General features: G+C 40.3%; 1 long non-coding RNA gene across 2 annotated transcripts in view; it reads right to left on the reverse strand.

The window, feature by feature from the left end:
- Positions 1 to 24,272, reverse strand: part of LOC115505042 — a 340,353-nt gene that overhangs the window by 124,877 nt on the left and 191,204 nt on the right. For both annotated transcript variants that reach the window (XR_003965901.1, XR_003965900.1), the window contains exon 4: positions 9,229 to 9,373. This is a non-coding gene — a long non-coding RNA (uncharacterized LOC115505042). The remainder of the gene's footprint in view (positions 1 to 9,228; positions 9,374 to 24,272) is intronic.

The following is a 24,272-nucleotide window of genomic DNA, read 5'->3' on the forward strand; positions in this document are numbered from 1 at the left end:
AGTAATCTGCACATGGCCCTTTTTGGACACTCTTTGGTACAGGGCTTTCCCTTAGAGAACTAAGAAGCAATTAATTTATTTTCTTCAGCAACTTCCCAATGCCCCTTGTCTCTCAGATGGCTCCTACACATTCTGCCTCCCAGTTGGCCACAAATGTAGACCTGCCCTCCCTGAGTGCTGCCCCAAGTTAATCACACAACTTCTCCCGAATCTTCCCTTCCTTTTTTCCCTTTAACACTCCCATTCTTTTGGGGCACCTGGATGGCTCAACTGGTTGAGTATCTGACTCTTGATATCAGCTCAGGCCATGATCTCATGGGTTCAAGCCTCACATTAGGCTCTGTGCAGTCAGTGCGGAGCCTCTTCGGATTCTCTATCTTTCTGTCCCTTACCCCTCCCTCTCTCTCTCAAAATGAATACATAAATATTTTTAAAAATGTGTTAAAAAAAAAAAACCTCCCATTCTTTCAATGCCCTGAGAAAAAAGAGAAATTTGTCTCCCCTTAATGGGAAGAAATACAAAGTCACACTGCCATGGCAGGAGTACTGGGCAGATGCTGTGGCCATTTTGATGACCCATCCCAGGTCACAATCTATGGATTCTCAATGTGCCACACCATCCCAGACCACTAGGTAGCACAGAAGTGTTGCTACGTAAAAGAGAGCAGAACACTGCTTTCTAATATTCTTTTTTTCTATTAAAAAAAATGCTCCTGGAATGTCAGCAATTCTAACCTAAAATAGATGCCTCAGCCCCAGTCAAACAGCCTTTAAGTTCTTTAGAATGCATTCATCACAGACTGGAGAAGTGACAGACACACTCTGAAGAGGAAATCCCAAGACCAAAATAGTCATCTGTCACTGCTGACAGAGGAGGGCGTGTGTGCTGGGAGGGGAACATAAGGTGGAGAGGACAAGCCTATGGAGGGGCTGCTCTGGGCCCCCACATGCCACTCTGTGGGGGGGGGGGGAGTGGGACAGGGAATCTGGGACTTCACAGGGAATGTGGGAAATTGGAGACTCCATTCTGTGCAAGTCTGTTTTAGATAAGCTTGATTTCTTAGAGTAAATAATGGACTGGGCATGACTGGTGGTGAGCTCAGTCCTCTGTTTAACTGAACAGAGATGGCCACTTGGTCCTCATGCCAGAGCCTGAAAGAGGCAGATCATCAGCAGACACCCGTACCCCCAGTGGGGTAAAGGAAGGTTTTAATAGAAAGTGTCAAGGGACCAAACCCAAATTATCTGTATGTTTGTTCAGCTTCTGAGGGTGCATTCTAACTTGTCACACTCCCACTTCCACATGTTGTCACAGAGCTCCGTGCCATCAACTTGTGCAGGTTCTGTCGGCTCTATCTACTCCCCTCGCTCCCCACCCAAGGCCAGGCTATTGCCCACTTCATGCCCTCCCGGCTGCTGTGCAGAATCCTGAGCGTCCTCCCTCTGGGCTTTACCACCTTCATAGCAATTCTACTCTTTCTAGAATATAATTCTGACTGTGTCACTGTCCCCAGGCTCAGGTTCCACATAGCTCTCAGGATCAAGTTCAGATATTCTGGCTCTACCCTCCCCTACCTCTCTATTCTCCCACCTGCACACACACCTCACTTCCTCCCACCCACCCTCCCCACACACCTTCAAAACAGTCATTTGAAACTACTTGTGGTTCCTTAAAATACGACAGACTGCTTTCGGCTCCCAGTCCTTGCACATATTGTTCCCTCTTCGAGGACAACACTCTCTCCGCCCCCACGTCATCTAAGACTTACTCATCATTCTAAATTCAGCTGGAGCATCACCTCTTCCAAGAAACCTTTCTTGAGCTTCCTAATCTGATATAGATGCTCCTCTTCTGTGCTTCGAGCCTTGTTACCGCTGTCACGGCTTTGCCACATTATGCTGAAATGGGTGATCTATTAGCCTGTCTCTGCCACCTCTCTGTACGACTGTGTCTGATTCGACTCTCTTGGTGTCAAGCACAAAGCGAAAGCTGGCTAATTGTTTTTTCAGTGGGTGAATGAATGAAGGAACAAATTGGGTTATCTGTACTTGGCTCTCTTTAGACATTATGTGGTCTAGGGCTCACTCCTGGGGAACTGCAAGGTGATGAACTAATTGTTGCCAGCAATTCCCCACCACCAATTCACTATCTCTTGGGTTCATCCAGTACATTCTGCCTCTTAGTTAGACACATGCCTGGACTTACTCTTGACAAGTACATCACATAACTTCTCCCAAATCATCCCTTCCTTCTTTGCCTTTAAAACTCGCATTTTTAAAGACTATGCTTTCAGGGATCATTTCTATAGTTCGTATAAAATTCCCATTTTTCAATGTCCTCAGATAAAGAGAGAAAACTGACAGTAATATCATTTACAGTATTTACAATGAAATGGGAACAGCTGAAAATAATAACCTCTTACAATTATATGGTACTTGACAGTATATGAAACTCTCACCATTGTTACCTTTATCTTCCTAATAATCCCTGTGAAGTGGGCCACAGTTACTCCCATTTCATTTTAAACCTGAGAAAACTTCAGCTCACAGAAGTTTTGTAACTGTTAGAATCACATAAGCAATAAGCAGAAGTTTAATTTAGATATTTAAAATTTTTTTGCCATTTCATTTTTCTAAAGATTATTCTTGGATAGGTAAGCAAAACCTCAAGCCTAGAAGGAAAAAAGCATTACTAACCACAGAGCTAGAAAACAGACAAAAGGATCTCTCTAAATCCCCCAATAACACTGTTTGGACTGCTGTCTCTCCCTCTCTGCCTATGGCTGGCCAGGGCTAGTTGGAGGCAGAATGGTAACAGGTTCTAGACTCTGATTCTATATGTAATAAGAGTTAGTCTAGAAGCAATGTCCATTGCATAACAGATGTTGGAAACTCTTTACAAAACCACATTAATATGGTCATTAGTGGTCATGGCCGATGCCCTAAGGTCCTTGGTCTGCTCATCAAAAACCCTCAGCTTCTCAGCACAGATACATTTCTCCCAGAGCCCGCATCCAGGCCACAGTGGTCTGCTTGGCAGATCTACTAGGAGGCCTTCCTCACCCCCAGGGCAAACACACGTGCAGCAGGAACCAGGGCCTCCAGAGTAAGGGAGTGAGTGGAAGAGGAGAAAGGAGAGAAGAAACAGAAAGGGGAAGCTGAAAATCTCTAAGAAGAGTTCCAGACCATAATCAGTAGCTCTGCAACAAAGTTACATGATTGATTACAAAGATTATCACCCACATCTGTCCAAAGACCCTGAACAACTTCAGGACAGTCTGTTGTTCATCTCTTTGTTTATTTGCTTATAATTTCCCTAGACCCTGTTGCAGATTAGGTTCTCAGGAAACCTGAGCATGCAGAATGTTTATTAGGAAGTGCTCTTGGGACAACAGTGGAAAGAAGGCAAGCAAGCTGGATTGGGAGAGGGAGAAACTGAGTTCTGATGATGGTTTGAACAAGCACCTCAGACTACTTGTGGAGGAGTTGTGCAGCTAGAATGACCCATCAGAGTACTCCACACTGGGATGGAATGGCTGAGCCTTTAGACTGTTTCTCCTGTCAGCTGGTGAATGTGGAATGCTTCAGAAAGTTCACTGCTTTGAGAAAAGTGGCTTCTGAAGCTCAGAAAGTCTCTGAAGAGACTGACACCTGCAGCTTCTCACAGCACTCTCTGCTACTAGTGCAACAAGGCACTCCTTGGAGAAATCGGGAGGGCATGTACCCATATCCAGTACAGTCCACCTCTTCTATCACTTGGTCAACTTTTCATATGCTTTTCTGTGGAACAACTTCTCTAGCATTTCAGTGGGCATTTCTTCCTGTGGGAAATTTAGAAGTGAACTTTAGTGGCAGATCCAGGATGAGGCAAGCAAAACAACAAGGGCACAAAATTTAAGCGGGGGTTTGTACACACATAAGTGTTTCCTTAAATTTTGCATCCCAGATGCCTCATTCTTTTGTTTTTGGGTAGCTTTATTTATTTCTAATTCACACACCACAAAAATTCAACCTCTCAAAGTGAACACCTCAGTGGTTTTTAATTTTTGTGTTTAGTTTTTAGTATTTGTGAAGGCACATGTTTTAATTTTTATTGAACCTATAAGTGGAACTTCTGGGTCATCTTGTAACTCTAAATTTAGCTTTATGAGGAACCATTAGACCATATTCCAAGGTGGTTGCACCATTTTACATTTCCAAAAGCAATATGGAAGGATTCTAATTTTCCCACAATCTCACCAACACTTGCTATTATCCACCTTTTTTATTATAGCCATTGCATTTCTTGAATGACTAATGATGTTGAGCATCATTTCATGTACCCATAGGTCAATTTCACTGCTGATATTTCTGCTCGAATTTTTTGCCTACTTTTAAATCATGTTGTTTTTTAATTGTTGAATTGTAAAAGTCCTTCATATATTCTAGAGACTAAACCCTTACCAGATATATGATATGCAAATATTTTCTCCCATTATATGGATTAATTTCACTTTCTCAATGGTGTCCTTTAAAGCACAAATATTTTGTTTTGTTTTCATTTTAATGAGGTCCAATATATCTATTTTTTTGGTAGCTTTTGTTTGGTGTCATGTCTTAGATACCACTGCCTAATCCAAGGTCACGATGAGTGACATCTATTTTCTTCTAAGAGTTTTACAGTTTTAGCTCTTAAATTTAGGTATCACCTACATTTTGAGATAATTTTTGTATTAAGGTAATGCTGGCCTTGTAGAATGAGTTGAGAAGTATCCCTGCCTCTTCTAATTTTTTGGAATATTTTTTTGAAGGTTTGTTGTTAATTCTTTTTTCAATACTTTTTAGAATTCAGCAGTGAAGCCACCAGGTCCTGGACTTTAATTGGCTTTTTTTTTTCCTAACTTAATCTCACTACTTGTTTTATGTCTATTCATATTTTCTACTTCTTCTTCAGTGTCATTAGTTGTTATATTTCTTGGAATTTACCCATTTTATCTAGGTTATTTAACTTGTTAGTATACAATTATTTATTCTAGTCCCTTATAAGCTTTTTTTACTTCTGTGAGGTTGGTAGTGATGTCCCATATATCATTCCTGATTCTAGCAAATTTAGTCTTCTTTTTTTAACTTGGTCAGTCTAGCTAAAGATAAGTCAATTTTCTTGATCTTTTCAAATAGCCAACTTTCTATTGTATTCATTTTCTCTACTGCTTTTCTGTTCTGTATTTATTTCCACTCTAGTCTTTATTATTTCTTTCTTTCCGTTTGCCTTTGGGTTTAGTATGCTCTTCTTTTTCTAAAATTTTAAGGTGAAAGTTAGCATATCAGAAGATGTTTCTCAGAAGTAATATAATTCTTCACTGCAGATAGCATGGCCCTAAATCCAGAAATCCAAATTATCTTTTGATTCTCTTGTTGCATCTTGTCATAAACTCCACATGACATCTTTCCCATCACTGATATTTCTAATATGATAAAGTCTGCTGTATTATATGACCTATGTGGCAGGCTGCGTGGCTCATAGCCTGGACCTGTTGAAGAACCCTTTCCTGTGCTGAGCCCTATTCAAAGCTGGCAGCCTTTGTATCGCCTGCTATATGAATGAAGCAATATTCTCAGGTGTGAAATATACTTCTTCCAGGATCATAAAAGACTTATAGGTCTTTGCTTTTTTCTTTGTGATGGGGAGAAGCAAGATGCAATATTTTGCATTAATTTTGGAGGGAAGCTCCTAAAATGCCCCTGATCATTGGACTCACACAAATTTTACTGATATTGTAGGCCCCTCTTTCACCTTCTTGAAAGCATGTCTTACCAAGATTTCCAACATGCTAGTTAGTTCTTGCTTATTAAAGCAAATTAGCTTAATGTCCTTGATATAGTATATCAATGAGATGGTCTCTGATGTATCCACATGACCCAAATCTCTTTGGTTTGTATTATGACAGAAAACAGAAAACATAACATGGCCCTAGGGGTAAAATGCAAATATATATTGCTGTCCAATCCACAGAAATGCAAACAATTTCTGATTTTCTTTTCCAAACAGGGATAGGAAAGCAAACATTCACCAAATCAATTGACATATTTTGTATACTTGAGGCCATGTTAGCCTCTTTTAGCAAGAGATACCTCATTTGGCATGGCAGTTGTAATAGAGGTTACAACTTGGTTGAATTTGTGGTAGGATCAGTCTGGTTTTTCTACAGGTAGCAGACTAGGAATGTAAATGCAGATATGATGGGGACCACCACTCCTGATTCCTTTGTATTGTTTATGGTAGCACTAACTTCTATTCCACCCAATCCTGGAATGTAGAATTTTTAACTTACTATCTTGTCCAAAGGTAGGGAAGTTTAGGCATTTGCACTTGAGCTTCCCCATTATTATAGACAGTTCTTACCCCACTGGTCAAAAACACAATGAGGAGGTTGTACCAATTACCAAGTATTTCTAGTCCAATTATAGTTTGGGGGACTGGGAAAATTACCACAGGGTGATTCACAAACCAAGAAACATACAATAAGCTAGACCTTTGTCAAAGTCCATGTTTTACCCTGACCCCATAAGTCTCTATTTTAAGAGAACTACAAAAATATTTCATGTCTTCAGATGTCAATGTTAACTTCAACACTATGTCCAACAGTCCTTGACACAGTATTCCCTTTTCACAATGCCCTGAGTAAACTGTTATACATCTTTTTTGGGGACGAACTGGAAGAATCATTACTGCATACATTGCCATGATGTTGTAGTCTTTTGTTCCAGAGGCTTCGTTTCCCCTTTAAACAAGTTAGAGATCCAAAAACTGGCTCAGATCCAGAAAATGGGCAAGAACCATGACTTTTTATTGGGATGACTTCCCTCAGCCTCTTGATGATCCATCCTTGATGTCCTCTAATTATACAAATTGAATAATATCTTTGGGGCATACACATCTATTCTGCCCCTAGGGATACCACAGTCTGTTAACAATTCACAACTCTCTATAGATCACATCTTCTTGGCTGCCATTTCAACCTTGCAGTTCTTTATGAAAATTATGTCCACCCAGCTTCTGACAGTTAAGTGCTGCTAGCTGGCCTCGATTGTGTTAGGAATCCAATCAGACCATTGCTATCAGGGAGCTTTGTTCTGTAATAGTTTCTCCTATCATTAGCCATGGCCTATAAAGGAGAGGCATCACAGGACTTCTTGATGCTGTTGACCCTCTCATCAGAACTTTCCCTGGGGCCTTGGTAAATCTTCTGGGTCTTTCCATGGCACATAATCATCTGGTGAGGTTTTTAGCTTTACATAGTACATCCATTTTAGCATGCTATTTCCCGGAGTCTTTGGATAATTTCCTCCATCTTTTTCCATGGAAATTCTGCCATTTCAGCCTTACTCAGTGTGGGCTACTAATTTTTAATGCTTCCAGACTTTGTAAAAAGTCTGCCATATCTCTGGAGTCTTTGGTAGGGTATTTAATCCTGTGTCTCTGAAGAATACTCCTAATTCAAATAAAAATCCCCCTTATCTACCCATATATTTTAGTCCCCTTGCCCTAGGAATCCAGTCCTACATGTACTCTACCAGCTCCTGCAAGTATTTTCTGGCTAATTCTGAAGCTCCCTTAAAAGTATAGTCTCTCCACTATAAATGCTGGAGAAGATTTGGAGAAAACAGGAACCCTCTTGCACTGTTGGTGGGAATGCAAACTGGTGCAGCCACTCTGGAAAACAGTGTGGAGGTTCCTCAAAAAATTAAAAATAGATCTACCCTATGACACAGCAATAGTACTGCTAGGAATTTACCCAAGGGATACAGGAGTGCTGAAGCATAGGGGCACCTGTACCCCAGTGTTTATAGCAGCACTTTCAACAATAGCCAAATTATGGAAAGAGCCTAAATGTCCATCAATTGACGAATGGATAAAGAAGATGTGGTTTATATATACAATGGACTACTACCTGGCAATGAGAAAGAATGAAATCTGGCCATTTGTAGCAACGTGGATGGAACTGGAGAGTGTTATGCTAAGTGAAATAAGTCAGGCAGAGAAAGACAGATACCATATGTTTTCACTCATATGTGGATCCTGAGAAACTTAACAGAAGACCAGAGGGGAGGGGAAAGGGGGAAAAAGTTACAGAGAGGGAAGGAGGCAAACCATAAGAGACTCTTAAATACTGAGAACAAACTGAGGGTTGATGAGGGGTGGGGGAGAGGGGAAAATGGGTGATGGGCATTGAGGAGGGCACCTGTTGGGATGAGCACTGGGTGTTGTATGGAAACCAATTTGACAATAAATTACATATTAAAAAAAGTATAGTTTCTCCTTCCCTTGCAGGCCCTGAACACTTCTGGCTGTGAGTTATAGGTCTAGGGGCCAAGAGGGGAGATGAGGCAGATCCTGATGGGAGTATACATTGTTTCTCAAGGGACAGGTCTTTGCATTTTCTTCAAGCAAGCAAGGGAATATGTTAGCTCTTAGTGGGGATTGTTGGGCTACTTCCATAGGCTCAAAGAGTTCAGAAGAACCTAGAAGTTTAAGATTATTATCATACTGATATCCAGCTATCCCTATCCAATGTGTTAGTGTCCTCTTCTTTCCTAACCAGAGCCCTGAACTCAATAGATCCCCCTTGACAGGGAGTTTAACCTTCTTTGGAGCTCCGTTACTACACTGAGTAAGTCCTGGTTTGGCCCCATAGCTCTCTCTGCCCTCCCACCACCTGAGATGACAGCCTCTTTGTAGTGTGTCAAAAAGGTCTTGTGGGTTTCACGTTTGGTTTCCCAGTTTCTTGTTAATCATTCTAACTCTCTCTTTTTTTTTCTTTTACTTGAGCAGTGGTCAGCAAACTTTTTCTTTATAGGGATAGATAGCACATAGCACCAATCATTTTAGGCTATGAGGCCAGAAAATTGCTACCACAACTATTCAACTTGCCTTTGTAGTAAAAGCACAGTTATAAACAATACGCAGGATGAGTATGGATGTATTCTAATCAAACTTTATAAAAAGAAGCAATGGGCAGAATTTCATCAACGGGTCATGGTTTGCTACCCTGTAGTTTAGTGGGTCAACTAAGCTTAGCAATAGCCACTCAATTCCACTGTTATTCTGTTTACAATTTCTCCAACCCTTAATACATAGCATTCCTTTCCACTGGTATACCACCCCACCCTAGTGTAACTTTGAATAACTGAACTTCCTCCTTGTGCCAGAAGCTATCTGTGCTCTTTTATTGAGGGAATTCTCCTTACCAAATGGGAAATAGTCATCTGGCTCCAAAATTCCATCTTAATACTTGCTTTCTTGGACCCCCGGGCACCAACCACCACTGGCTGAGTTCTCTGGGAAGCAGACTAGGATGGAGGTCAGTATGGAGGATACTGATTAGGGAAGTACCTGTGGGAGAAAAAAAGAAAGAAGACTGGGTAGAGGGAGAAGCTGAGCTACAACACAAACCCAAAAGACAGCCTTGGCCAATCTCATGAAGAACTCTGGTGCTAAAATGCCCCAACAGAGTTGTCCTGCATTGGCCTGAAGTGGCTGAGCCTTTTTCCTCCCACTTCTATCAGTCTTTAGATGTAGGTCACTTCAGGAAGATGTGGCCTTTGACAAGAGGCTCTCTGCAGCTAATCCAATCCCTTAATGGACTGAGAGCTGAAAGCTGTCTGCAGAGAGCGTTCCCTGCAGCGGGGGCAACAATTTCTTCTTTGAAGGAGGACTGGGAAGTGCACTTCTAAGTATATCATAGGTCTCCAAACTTGGCCCTCTTGCCCACCAATCTTCCCCTTCCTGCTCTGCCCATCTGTGTCAGTCCCTCACCAGCCACACGGGCTTTGCTCCTACCTCTTTACTCATTCTGGCTGCAGTACTTTTCATGGTACCTTTCATGAGGTCTGCACCCCATGGGTTTTTTTTTTTCTTCTTTTGCTGACCAGTGCTCATTCTGTCTGGCTCCCACCACCGATTTTCTGCTTTTCTCAGAATAAAAGCTTTCCTCAACAACGATTTGCAGTGTTGTCTCTGCTGCCACTCCCGTTATGTTTCTGAGCATGGTGAGTGGGCAAGCACTTTTAACAATATTAATGCTTGTCCTCAAGAGCAAATAATTACAGACTTACTGGGGGTGGGAACAAAAACCAGCAGACAAATCAATTCAAAGTTTTGCTCTAAAGGGTCAGACAGGTGAATGTCTCCTGTTGAGTGGGACCCACAGAAGCATCCAGAGGAGACTGGGGAGCACTCAGCCCAGGCTAGTTTGTCTGGGGTACCGGAGCTAGTCCTCCCCTCTTGTCAGTCCATCTGTGTGTTGAGGAACAGAGCTTTTCACTTCTGCTTCTGTCCCCTGGGGGTTTCATGACCATGAATGATGCATGTTCTTTTGAAAATGTGATAAATAATATTACTTTGAGAAAATGGAAAATATCATAGAGGGGGAAGGAACAGACATGCAGGACAAAACTACAGAAGATGAGTTAGGCTTGAGATATGGAGGAAAAAATCAAGGTGAAGTAACAAACGAAGTGAAGAAAGTAGAATAGATAAGAAATAAAAGTGTGGGCAAGGACACCAAGGAAAGAAGCGGAAGAAGAGAAAGAGGAGGAAGCGGATGGAGAGGGGGAGAAACAGGACTTCCAGGAAGAGGAAAAAGAGAAGAGGGAGGAAAGGGGATCAGGAACACCAGGCTGAGCTCTAAACTTCACAGAGAACGGCATACTCCCTTTGATAAGCCGTATCACACACAGACTGAGCATAGTCTCATCATGGAAATGAAACTGACAATCTAGAAAGTGAAGGTAGGTAAAGAAGCCAAGATCTGAGACAGAATTTCTTCAACTAGAACCCTGATATGCCCTTTAGTTGTCAAATACAGTTTGTTGGCTGGGATACACAGTTCTCCCCAGAGTCCAGAAGGAGACCCTGAAATAAGTTCCTAGAGCAGTCAGAAAACAAACTCCAGCTCCCAATAAAGAACAGAAAGCACAGAGGCAGAAAATTACGCATGCAGATAGATCCAGGTCAGGTTCTCTGGTGTCCCATGCCGCTCACCCCACCATCTGAGCTTCTGTTGGGAAACCCAACCATAACCAGAAATTCTTTTTAAGGTCGGGAGAGAGTTGCACATTACCTTCGTCTGCAGATTTAACACTCAAAGAATGCCATAAGAAACTTAAGATAACTGGGATTGTTTCTTAAATATAGCTTTATTGTGCTCCACTCCCCTGCCAGCAGTAAAGTGGACTCCTTAAATAGGCCTTATAAAAGCAGATTATAAAAGCAAACATCCAAGAGAAGCAAACATTTAAGCACCCCACCTGCTGTACACGCCAGTCGCCAAGGACCTCTGAATGTGCATGCTGGAAACAAGCATAGATTTTATATTCACTTTGCCTCAATTATACAGGTATCATGCTCCCAGTCAATCTCCTTCACCTTTGGCAGTAATTATTCCCCATCTCAGCGTTTACCCTCTTCTTCTCTTTCCTCATGTATAATAGTTTTAGCCCTCCAGGGTGTAATCATTTCTTTGATCCAGAGAACAGAATCAAATTTGGTTTTATAAAGAATCTTTCCTGGCTATAGCACAGAACACTTGGAAAGGCAATGCTGATGCACGATGGTGAGTGGGAGAAAGGTTTGAACACCCACTTTTCTGTGTTTACTTAGGGATAAAGGCCTACTTGACCCATTTTTACCCAGTTGTTGGGGATCTGAGCACACCACTATAAGATACATGTGAACCCCTAAATGATTCTTAAACCAAGGAAATGGACTGTCCTTTCCCGGCAGTGTCTAAAAAGTAGACACTTCTTGTCTACTTCATTTACAAGGTCTTTGAAGTTCATGAGTTTGTGTAAACAAATGGGGTGAGGTGGAAAGGAGGGTGTTTAAATCTGACATGGGAAGAAACACTGAGGATGAGAAAGTCCCGAGGGCAGTATATACTGAGAAGTAATCTTAACATTCCCACTTATTAAATGCCCGTATGGGCCAGGTACATTACATAAATTATCTCTATTCAACGTATGAGGCAAAAGCCAAACCCAGGTTTAAATCTTAGCTCCACCTATTATCAGTTGTTATGACCTTGACGAATTAGTTTGCCTCTCTGTACCTTGGGTGTCTCATCTATCAATAGGAATAACAACACCTACCTTATAGAATAATTGAGAAGGATTAGTGCTGGGTAATGGAAAATGTTTACTACATGGTAACCACCATTATCATCTTCAATCCAACTCTGCATTTTATTACAAATAAGAAAATTGAGGCTCTAGAGTTTAAATAACTTGTTCAAGGACATACAGCCAAAGAAGAGCAGACCTGGGATTTGAGCCCAACTCTGCATGACTCTTTCCACTGTGTAATGACATCTCAGAGCACCCAAGATAGTATCCATGGCAACAGCAGAGTGACTTCGGTGATGCTTTTTCTAGTTATCAGCAATACACCAGTTCAACTTCTGGGTGTAAACATCTCCATCCTCTATTCCTGCCTGTTCAGTGCCTGGCTTAGCTTATTGAACTGACCTCCAGAAGGTTTATTTTGGTCCAGTAAGGAAAATACACCAGTAAAAAATGAATGATGGATAATTTTCTATCTTATAATAGAAAAACATTAGACATTAAACATTAGAGAAAGACCATAAAATGTATGCCCAGTATCACTCTGCCTGACCATTTTCCCTCTTCCAAATCTTTTTTATACATTCATTCAACTAATATTTATTGAGCACTTATCACATGTCAGGCACTATTCTAATGCTGGGAATGTAGCCATAAAGAAGAAGACAAGGCCCTTGCCCTCCAAACTAACAGGAATCATTGTAAAGACATCCTAACTGAATTATCAAGATGGAAAGGAAGCTTAAAGATCATTTTGTCAACATCATACCATCTAAGAATGTCTTCAATAAAAAATACATAATTATAATAATTGAAGAAACACATAATTGAACTAATTACATGAGTTAAATGAGAAAGAAAGAAGGGTCAGAGACTTTAATAGCACCATGATGGACAGATTTAGTTAATTAGATAAAGCATCCTTTTTACACTAATTCTTCCCAAAATGGGCTTGCCAGTCAGAGCTTGCCACACTCACAATCCCTTCTAAGGAAAATTGTCTACCCACAGCCTTTTCCTAATGAAAATGGTCATAGGGTGTTTTATAAACAAGGGTTGGCCATGGACTGGACATCACAGAAACCTGACCCAAGTGTGGCCAGTCACTGGTCACCACCCATCTGATACTCTCAGAAAAAAAAAAAAAAAAAAACCCTACATAATAGAGGTAATACAATTTTCTAGGAAATCTAGTATCTTTCTCCAGAGTTAGAAGAGGGGAAAATAGATAGAATATATTAGCAATAGGGCTTTAGAATATAAACTCATTAGTTCTTAAAACAACCAATGAGGTATCACTATTGCCTCCATTTTACAGATGAGAAGACTGAGGTTGGGTAACATGCACAATTAGTAAGGAATAGAATTAGGTATTTTAACTAGGTATTTTAGCTCCAGAATCTGTCTAGTCACTTTGGATATCCCAAGAGTTGATGGGCAATGAGAAAAGACACAAGGAGAAGCATAAACAGAAAGTACCGGACACTTGTTAACGGTGTTAGGGCAGAACTGTAGATTCTTACTCCCAGGGGAACACTAGAGAGGACTCTAGTTCTTAGCACTACCTAGGAATGTGGATTCCCATGAGCATACTGTCTTCTCTACTGTCACATGTGCCCTTTCAAGAAACGTCCACTACTAATATGACTTGAGCAAGTTTCCTGCAGCCCAAATACCCAACATTCTTTTTCAACTCTGAGTTCCCCATACATAGAATTCTATTAAAAATTTTTTTTGTTTATTTAATATATGAAACTTATTGTCAAATTGCAGAATTTGTAAGTCACGTCTTTTGCAACAACACTAGATCTTTTGTTTTTAAATTTCTTTCTTGTTTTTTTTTTTTTTTCTAGCCAATACAAACTGTGAATTGCTCTTGGTGAGGAAATCTAGGCAAAAGAGTACCTGGAGGTTCACTGGCCACCTGGACCTCTATCTCCTCTGTCTTTGGTACATGGAGATGTGGCTGCTAACTAAATCTGGTAAGGACACTGGGCATCATTCCATAGGAAACCTCAGCTAGTCAAACTTGCCATGCCTCACATGTTTGTCACTCTTGGACAAAGACAAAGATGTAAGTCTTCCGGGTATCTCTCTGTTCTTCATCTCACATTCCATGTTGCTTTGTCTATTCCAGGCTCTTCCCTATACTCTGAGACTGCCCTCTGAAGTTCTCATTCCTTATAAGTGAACTGCAGCTAAGTTCAGTAAAACCTTAGTTTGTGAGCATAATTCGTTCTGGAAACATGCTGTAATCCAAAGCACTTGTCTATCAAAGTGAATTGCCCCATAAGAAGCAATCGAAACTCAGATGATTCGTTCCACAATGCAAAAATATTCATATAAAAATGATTACAATAGTGTAATATAATACAAAATAAAGAAAATACAAAATATAATGAAAAATAAATTAACCTGCACTGACCTTTAAAAACCTTTGTGGCTGGTGTGAGGGAGGCATACTGTATACGACGACTTTCACTATCACTAATGGAATCACTGCTATCTATTGGCTCAATGGAATCTTTTTTTGCGTGGGGGCTACTGTATACACTCACATGGATGTTGACAACAGTACGGTATTAATAAACTCTTGTCATACAAAACAGATGAACATAAGGGAAGGGAAACAAAAATAATATAAAAACAGGGAGGGGGACAAAACAGAAGAGACTCATAAATATGGAGAAAAAACTGAGGATTGCTGGAGGGGTTGTGGGAGGAGGGGATGAGCTAAATGGGTAAGGGGCATTAAAGAATCTACTCCTGAAATCATTGTTGCACTATATGCTAATTTGGATGTAACTTTTAAAAAATAAAAAATAAAATAAAAAAATAAATTTCTGTCACATACTGTATTTAATATGACTGGCAATAAGGCAGCAGAAGAAAGGTCTGCAGGAAGCCTTACCTAGAATGAAGCAAAGCATTCCTAAGCTTACTCTTGTACAGAAAAGCATAGGACTGTCCATAGGTGCTTTGAAGTGACAAAAAATACACTAGTAACCAGTTGTCGGCAACTTCCAACGTTCTGAAAAATCACCAAACACTGAGGCCTGAGACCAAGCATCCAAGCATGTGAGATGATCACCCACAATCCCACAGTGAGAGAGAGAGAGAAGAACGATTGGCTCAGTGGTGATCATGTGATATTCTGTATCATGTACTACTCATATTGTAAGATATCACTTGTTTATCAAGTTAAAATTTATTATAAATGTTTGTTCATCTTGTAGAACACTCACAGAACAAGTTACTCACAAAGGTTTTCATGTATGTCCCTTCCTTCATATATAAAATAGGTCAATTAAATGGTAACCTCTTCATCCTCTTCGTTCTACCTTCTAAGCCCCCTTTTTGCTAATCTTTATACACACAGTCTACATATATATACAACCTGCTCCAACTCGCTTCAAAAATTCTTTTCAGGGGCACCTGGGTGGCTCAGTCAGTTAAGTGTTGACTTCAGCTCAGGTCATGATCTTACAGTTCATGGGTTCGAGCCCTACATTGGGCTCTGAGCTGACAGCTCAGATTCTTTGTCTTCCTCCCTCTCTCTCTCTCTGTCCCTCTTTCACTTGTACTCTCTCTCTCTCATGAAAATAAACAAACATTAAAAAAAATTTTAAATATATTTTCAGATTCTTTATTAGCTCAGAGTGGTCCACAGGTAATACCCACTATTTGTCTTTTTGCAAAAAGTATAGCTGCTTAGATAAAGGAAAATCTGAAGTTAGAATTTCATTTGTGCTAAAATAGGGGAGGATTCTGGGGTGGCAAGGTACCCTGAAGACAACCACCTCTCTTACTTACCATAATTGACTTTGATATTAGACCTGGATACAAATTAGTCTAACAGAAGATGAGAAACATTTATGGCTTGCAAGACTAGAACAAACTGTATGTATCATCCTTGATTAGAATAGGAGTATGTCTTTATCCTGTATGTCAATAGGATGGTGATATGGGATCTCCTCAGGCAATACAATGATGTTATTAGCAAGGAGAATGAAAACATGTAAATAACAACTCCATGTTATTTTTTATATTTAACTTAAAAGAAAAAAAAACAGTGGAAGTTTTCTCCTTCAAATTTTCCTTGTTTTTTTCTTTCACAGTAAAGATGACAACCTTGCAAAGTTTGAAGCTTATAGCTTTAGACATTTCTGAGTTACACAATCACAAGAAAGAGATTGAAGTATTTTATTTGAGAGGGGAACTTGGAGGGGGGAAAAAAGCCTGTGTGTTCTTAGACGCAGAGAAGCTTGTGAAATTGTATCAAACTTTTGAAAAAGAAAAAAAAAAAAACTCACTTCAGGATGAGCCATGAAGCATGGCCATTTCCAGGTTAACTGTTTTTGTGTTGAGAAAGATGAATATCCTGAAATGTCAGAGGAGAAATGGCACATGTCTCATAATTACATGGAGTTTCTGCATTATTCAGGGTCCACATCTACAGTTAGTTCCCCCTGACTCTAGCAATAGTCAGTCACACAAAAACACTGATTTCTAGAGAATAAATGTTTACAACATCTCCTGTATGATCCTCAAGTTAACTCTTGGATATGGATCCAGACCCCACCAAGATTAGATGACACATAAGTGTTAAATGGCACAGCCAAGAGTGAAATCCAGATTTTCTGAAGTCGTAAATTCATTTCAATAGGCCATAAAAGAATGGGTGTGCTAATCGATTAGGCTAAGTCACTGCATCACCGAAGCAAGATGCTACTCCGCATCTATCTCCCATCACCATCGGGTTGTAAAACTCAAAGCACATTTTTGGCCCACTAGAGAGGGACAAGAAAACCAAGACTCCTCTCGATGATAGCATAACTACCGTTAGTTTGTTCTACTCTGGACCAGAGAGAAAAGATCAACAGCTCTCAAATGGAACACTGAATCCAATGACATTAGTTTCTCCATGACACTTCTTAATTTTTTAAGTAAACTTGTAAATGCTAGAAAAAAATGCTGCATTCTATCACTAATCAAACATTATGAAGTTCCAGCTATGTCTTGTCCTAAGTTCTGGGAATATAAAGAAGAATAAAAGGTGTCTGATCTAAGATGACTTACTAGTATTGTGGAAGAACAAGAGTTATTACACAATACAAGTGTAATAAAACAGAATGGAGAAAGTACACAAGGAAGACTCTGCCACTGGGAGTCAGAGAAGTCTTTATAGAGGTGATATTTAAGTTTACGCTTGAAAGATGACTAGGAGAAAAGAGGTGAATTGCATTCTAGGAATTAGCTCTTTTATGCTATTTTGAATTGTGTTCAGAGCCAAGTGTGAGAAGTGGGGAGGGGCGACTTCCGAGATTATGCAGCATGTTATATGTTTCCAATGGTTGTCCTCTGGGTCATAATACTGGTTGGCTCTAGATTTATTAATTATATAAGTTTTGACCATGGCTTCAGGTTTTAAAGACCCAGACTTTGCCTTCATCTACAGAGGGACAGTGGAGTTTACTTTGTTCCAGGTTTACTGACACAAAATTGACATACAACATTGTGCAAGTTGAAGGTGTATGATGCCTTGATTTGGTATACTAGATATACTGCAAAATGTTTACCACTATACTGCTAGCTAACACCTCTGACATGTCACATAATTACCGTTTCTTTTTCATAATAAGAACATTTAAGATCTACTTTCTTAGCAACTGTCAAATGTATGACACAGTATTATTAACCATAATCACCATGTTATACATTAGATTCCCAAGATGGTAGATTTTATCAATGGACATTTTTATTTCATGAAAGACACAGTATCTTCTTGGATTAAGGAATTGAAAAAAAGCCTCAAAAAAAGGCCTATATCTGAATAGTCCCAAAGAATCAAGTTTGAGCAGAAAAGAAACTTAAGTTGTTGTTGTTTTTAATTTTTAATTTTGTTTTATTTTTTGAGAGAAAGAGAGCAGGAGTGAGACAAAGGGAAAGGGAGGGAGAGAATCCCAAGCAGGCCCCATGCCCAGCGTGGAGCCCGATGCAGGGCTTGATCTTACTGTTGTGAGATCATGACCTGAGCCAAAATTAAGAGTCAGATGCTTAACTGACTCAGCCACCCAGGGACCCCTAATTTGCTTTAAAAATACGCATTATTTTATTATCATATCAGGAGCTCTCAGAGAAAGGAAGAAAAGCTTTCCTTAGGAGATCTAAGAGGAATACATAAACCAAACCAAATAAGAAAAGAAAATCTTGGGGCCAATGGACAGATATAAAAGGGAAAAACAGATGTTCCAGGGTCAAGTGGCTCCAAAAGACAGGATTCAGAAAGGTGAAGGGATGTTTTACTTGTTCTATGCGCAAAAGGATCGTTCTAGTCCAAAGAAATTCCACAGAACAAGAGAGCAAGGGCCTAGTCTGACCAGTAGTGTTTCCCTAAAGGGAGCCTAGATATACAAAATGCTCAATGCCAATGCTCAGATGGAGATGGTCTCTGCTTGTAAGAGGAATTAGGGAAAAACTCTTGAGCGTGGGGACAGTTATATAAAGGGTTTCAGAATAAAAATAGACAACTTTAATAAAGACCAACATAAATACTCACAGCATTAACTGGGGGTGAGTTTCAAGGTCACTTAGTTATTATAGTTGGGGATGCAGTATTGTGATGGTTAATGTGTAACAACCCACTCTCCAGAAAGAAAAAAAAAGTAATAGCCTTATTTGTAGTGTTTGCCGATTTCTGAATACTCCCTCCATGGCTGATTTGAAGCCAATATCACTGAACATGGACTTGGGAAGAGATGTGCACAATGAAGCTTCTTGTGAGCCTACGTGAGCCAGCTCCAGCACACCACTGAGGGCAGGTATTTATTGGAGTAGGCTCAAAATTGTGTTAAATCTGGCCTCTAAGGAAATGAGAGGAACAAATAAAACATATTAACAGGGACCTGGAAAAGACAACAAAAGACGGAATCCTGGACTACTTTAGATATTGGTCAGCTGAGATAATATTTCCTAGATGAGGTTAACCAACTCAGGGTTAAGAAGTTGGATGGGGATTTGCTTGAAAATAGATGATCTTATTGACTAGAACACACGGACTTTTCATGTTTCACTGTAAGGGCTCCCAGAAGAAAAAATATATATATAAGCATAAATTTTTTAAAAGCCAGTGTCTAGGGCTGGACTGATATTCAGCAACAATGCACTGGTTCATAACAACACACCCTTATGCATCAATTAGTTAGAATCTCTTTTGATTGGTTGGTGCCTGTGCTATACTGAAGGTTAAATATTGAGTATCACTCCTGTCTAGGCCAGAAATCAAAAAGGAGAAAAGAGAGCACTCAGTCCAGTAAACATCGCCAGCCTTCCATGGGGTAGAGAAGGAAAGGAACTAACTAAAGAAGAAGGTTAAACTGTCAAAGCCTTAGCTAGGACTTTCTAAGGCACAGGGGAACTAGCAAGGAAAAGGAAGCACCAGAGGCATATCCCATTATTACAGAAAAAAATTATGAGAGAAAGAAACGTTACTTGAGGCCTGTAACATCCAAATGCACAGGAAAAATAAGAATCACATAGCAGATGTGCTTAGGGGCACAGACTTCAGAAATGACAACCACAACTTTAAGTTTAGGAACTTTCCAAGGGTAATGCTCTAGCTAAAAGGGATGTCAGGGCAAGGGTAAAAGCTTTCTCAAAGGACAGTTTCTTATGATTAAACAATGCCCCAGAGAAAGGCAATGGTGGGGCCACTGAGGCACAGGACTGGTAAATATCTGCACACGAAGCCCCAGTTGAGATTGTATCTCTAAACAGCCCACATCAACTTTGTCCATGGTGCCAGGTACACAGGCTCCAATGGGAAAAGGCAAAATAAGGGGTTCTGTATATGCAGGGTGGGTCAAAGGGGGTCTCAAATACTGATGGTTGGGACTACCATCACCGCATTAGCGTTCATTTGGAGAATGAACCCTCTCTTTCTGAGAAAGGGGATTGCGTGTATATTTGAGTTTCCCCTCAGCTCTGACAAACCCATGGCCATGAGGGGTTCCTTCAAGGGAACTCTATTCTGAGCTGGATTCAAATTCATAGGTCAGGGCATCAACTGAGCGGCATTCTGGAGAAGTTGCAACCACATTTCCTTCCTTTTGCTCTAGATTCTTTCAGATATGTTTAATCTCAATTATAGTCTTCGGTGAAGGCTAGCATCCTCTATGTAATAAATAACTACTCGCTGGCTGTACATATCTGAGAACTTGGCATTCTTGGAAGGGACACAATCCCAGCTCAATTCTAAGTTGGCGATTTCATTCTAAGTTGGTCATCTGGTGACCCAGATGTACTAGGTCAGCCTTTTTCAACAGGGGTTCACTAAAAAATGAAGACCTAATGAAGATCTACTGCCCTAAAGCATGCAGTGGCAAACTTTATTACAGAGCCAGACAGAACATATTTTAGACTTTGTCGGTATATTGTATATATTTTTAATTTTATGCATATTTCAATGTTTTGACACCTTAAAAAAACTTTTCTGGATGTATTTTCTGGATGCCAATCCCGGAACTAGCCAATTCTTAGAGAAAACGAAGGGCCCAACTGGAAACATTCTTCTGATATGTAAACTACGCACTCTAGAGCCATCAAACTAACCAATCCTAAACTGTTCATTCTGCTTTGCCTTTCCAGCAGAAACCTAGTAAGGCAGTGACCTAAGCACTTCACCCACTCCTGTCTTCTGCCTCTTGAGCACTCTGGTGTCTTTCTCATGTGGCTCCTCTGGTGGCAGCACCTGATCACCTCGTAAAAGAACACAGAACAGTGGGCATACGTTCTCTGTTCCAACTACTCAACTCTCCTGCTGTAGCATGAGTGCTGCCACAGACGATACATAAATGCAAGAACAGGCAGTGGGTTGAATGTGGTCCCAGTACTACTTTGACAAATGTTGCCTAAAGCATCCACAAGGTATGTAATAATTTGGCTGCTCTTCAGTGCATCTAGAATAATATTAGTCATATCAATCTTGAGAAAACAGTTCCTAAAATCATTTTTCTGTGTTTCTATGCTTTAGGCAAGGAACCATACTGGGAAAGGCTGAACTTGATAATGTTGATACCTTGATGATTCAAACAATCCCATACAAACTCTAAATTGTCTCTCTTAGGAGCACCTGGGTGGCCCAGTTGGTGAAGCATCCAATTCTTGATTTTGGCTCAGGTCACGATCTCACGGTCGTGATATCCAGCCCCACATCAGGCTCCACACCTAGTGCTGGAAAGGCAAAGCTCCACTAGGTGTGGAGCCTGCTTGGGATTCTCTCTCTCCCTCCCCACATCCCCACACACCTTCCCTGCTCACCCACACATTCTCTCTCTCTTAAAAAAAAAGTAAAATAAAATAAAATAAAATAAAAAATAAAATAAAATATCTTGGATTGAGTCCCCCTTCCACAATTCCTGCAGCTCCTTCACACAAACCTACTCCCTGTTTTTGCCTTATCCTAGATATAGAACTTAGCACCTTTCTAAATCCCATCAAAAATCCAATCATCCTAAAATAGGGGCTGGCGTCAACAAATGATGAAAGAGAAGTTTTACATACAATCTCTCACTGCAGACCTCTTAAATGTTCCCTCTGGAACATGTCTGTACCTCAAATTCCCCTCTCAGCCATGTCAATCCTGAGGGTCTCTGTGCATATGACTGTACAACTGCCCTTTTGCTTGTCACTACTCCTGGATCTTTCCTTGCCCCAGAAACTTCAACTTTCTTTCCCCTTCATTATGCAAAGCAATTCTTCTTGGCTCCAGGGCTGTACCCTCAACTTCACATAACCAAGCCTATTCTGCACTTCAGAAAAATGAAGACCTTGCTGTTGACAATATTAACCCTGCTTGGAAGCAGGCTGAGTTATATGTGGAAAATAAACCTTCTTGTGGCACAGACATAGTGTGTCAAGTGTTCCAAAATTGTGAGTGTGGGGAGAAAGGCATGCATATTTTTACTGTTAATGTTATCCACAAGCCATGTTGTTTGACCTTGGGACTCAAGCCATATGTGCCACCCGTAGTCTAGGATATCCTGACTCCTGAACAAATCTCCCATGCTAGCGAAGGCCTGAATGTTCAAAGTGTATGACTAGGATGCTGATGTTGCTAGAGGAAGAGGTGAGCAAGGGATACTGATGTGATCTAGAAGGCAGAAGATGGATCCTGGATGGGTAACCAAAGATACAATGATGTTAAGGAGCGTGGGCAGAGGCACCTGGCTAGCTCAGTTGGTACAGCAAATGGCTCTTGACCTCAGGGTTTTGAGTTCAAACCCCATGTTGGGTGTAGAGATTACTTAAAAATGAAACCTTAAAAAAAAGGAGCATGTGCAAACTATGTGAGAGGGAGCAAGCAATCATGTAGGATTCATGCAGGTGCATGATGATACACCATATTTAACCTAAAAGAATAAATTAGAATGGGAGAGAAGTCTGGTTTTATATACCTTTCTGAGATAGTTCCAAAGTTAATAAGCCTCTAAGCAGAAGGAACTCAAAATTGGATGAATGACAAACAACATGATTTCTCTGTGTGTCACTTATTTATGTCATTAATGCCTCTTGTTAACACCCACCCTGCTTCTCCACGTCAATGGCTTCATATCTTGCAGCTCTGTATTAACATCCCCTTTTCATTAGAGTTGCTTCTCTGGTAGAGTAGGTTAGGGTTATGATCCTATGGTCTACCAATAAAGTTCACACCTGCATGCTGTGGAGATAACTTTAGACACAGGAATGCCAAATAACTCTCAACGTGCATAACTAACACTAATTGATTGGTGGTGCCTACTTACACGTTGTATTGAGAAGAATTCTGAGGTCACGTTGAGGGTAAACAGGCAAAAGTTTTGTCTCCTTCGTTACTCTCAGTGCTGTTGGGCTGCCCCAGGGAACACAGATTTTCAAGGAAGCGTTTGGTAGAATGAAAAATATAAAAAAGCCTGCTTTGTAGAAAGACAAGTCTAGGTTCAAATGCTGACTCTTCTGCTAAGTATCTGCTTTAGGCAAAGAACTTAAAAGACTCTCTGAGTCCAGATACCCTTATTTGTGAAACCAGGGTAATAGCACCCACCCACAAAATTTCTAGAAAATAATTTATCACATAATAAAACCCAGCACAGTTCCTGGCACATGGTTAATATTTCAAAGTACATTAGTTCTCCTTCCCGACCACAAAGATATCATGCTCTCTCGTGTAAAAATCTCAAATCTATTAGCTGGTATAAAAATCAACCAGTGGAAGCACGACTGCCAGACTGTAGATCTTTTCAATCTAGGACAGAATGTTACAGAGACCAACACTGTCAACAAGTTTGTCTCTCTTTGAGGGACACAAAATTGCAAAGCAAGGACTTGAAGTGAATAAAAATGTAATTTAATTCACAATCAAATAAAACTCCACAGCTTAGGAATCAGAGAATATTCTTGGAATGGACTCTTTTCAGTACCATAAATTTAACCAACTGAATTCTTTAAGTATCTGCCTTGTCAACCTTTTGAAATGAAGGTTGATTAGGTTCAATGGGAAATCTGCATTTCATCATGAAAATGGAACACAACGTCCTTGGCTTAGCCTCCCAAAGAGTGGCAATTTGGGGCACTATGTGCAAAGCATGAAGTAAAAACACAGGTAGCAAATTTATTTCAAGCATGACAAAGGGGAGGCATGCATATGCATAGCCCAAGCACCATGAAAAGGCATGGCCTCTACTCTCACTATACAGACCTCTTTTAAAAACTCCCCCAAGGGGCTTCTCCAGCCTTTTATTTTACAAATAGTGGTTTATAAGAATGGAGACATTACAAGGAGACACTTTAGATGAAGTGAGTTGATGTACTTAAATAGTAGGGCAAAGAAGAACTCAATTATCAAGGGGAAGATGTAGCAAAAGTGAGTCTTGTCAAAAGAAACCAAACTCCACTGGGTGTTTCTCAAATCTTCACTTCTTTTGAGAAGGTTCAGTACACAACCCAAGAGAATTTGACTATCTAATAACCTGAACATATAAAAAAAAAGCGTAGACGAAGAAAAAGTGTACATATTATGCATGTCGTTTCTAAAACAACAGTGAATCGTACACTAGATTTAGCAGGTTAATTAGGGAGTCTGTTAGCAATGAAGTGAAAGCTGGCACATTCCCAATTCTGGCTGATACTAGCCAAGA

Source organism: Lynx canadensis, chromosome F1 (genome assembly GCF_007474595.2).
Source record: "Lynx canadensis isolate LIC74 chromosome F1, mLynCan4.pri.v2, whole genome shotgun sequence".
Classification (NCBI taxonomy): domain Eukaryota; kingdom Metazoa; phylum Chordata; class Mammalia; order Carnivora; family Felidae; genus Lynx; species Lynx canadensis.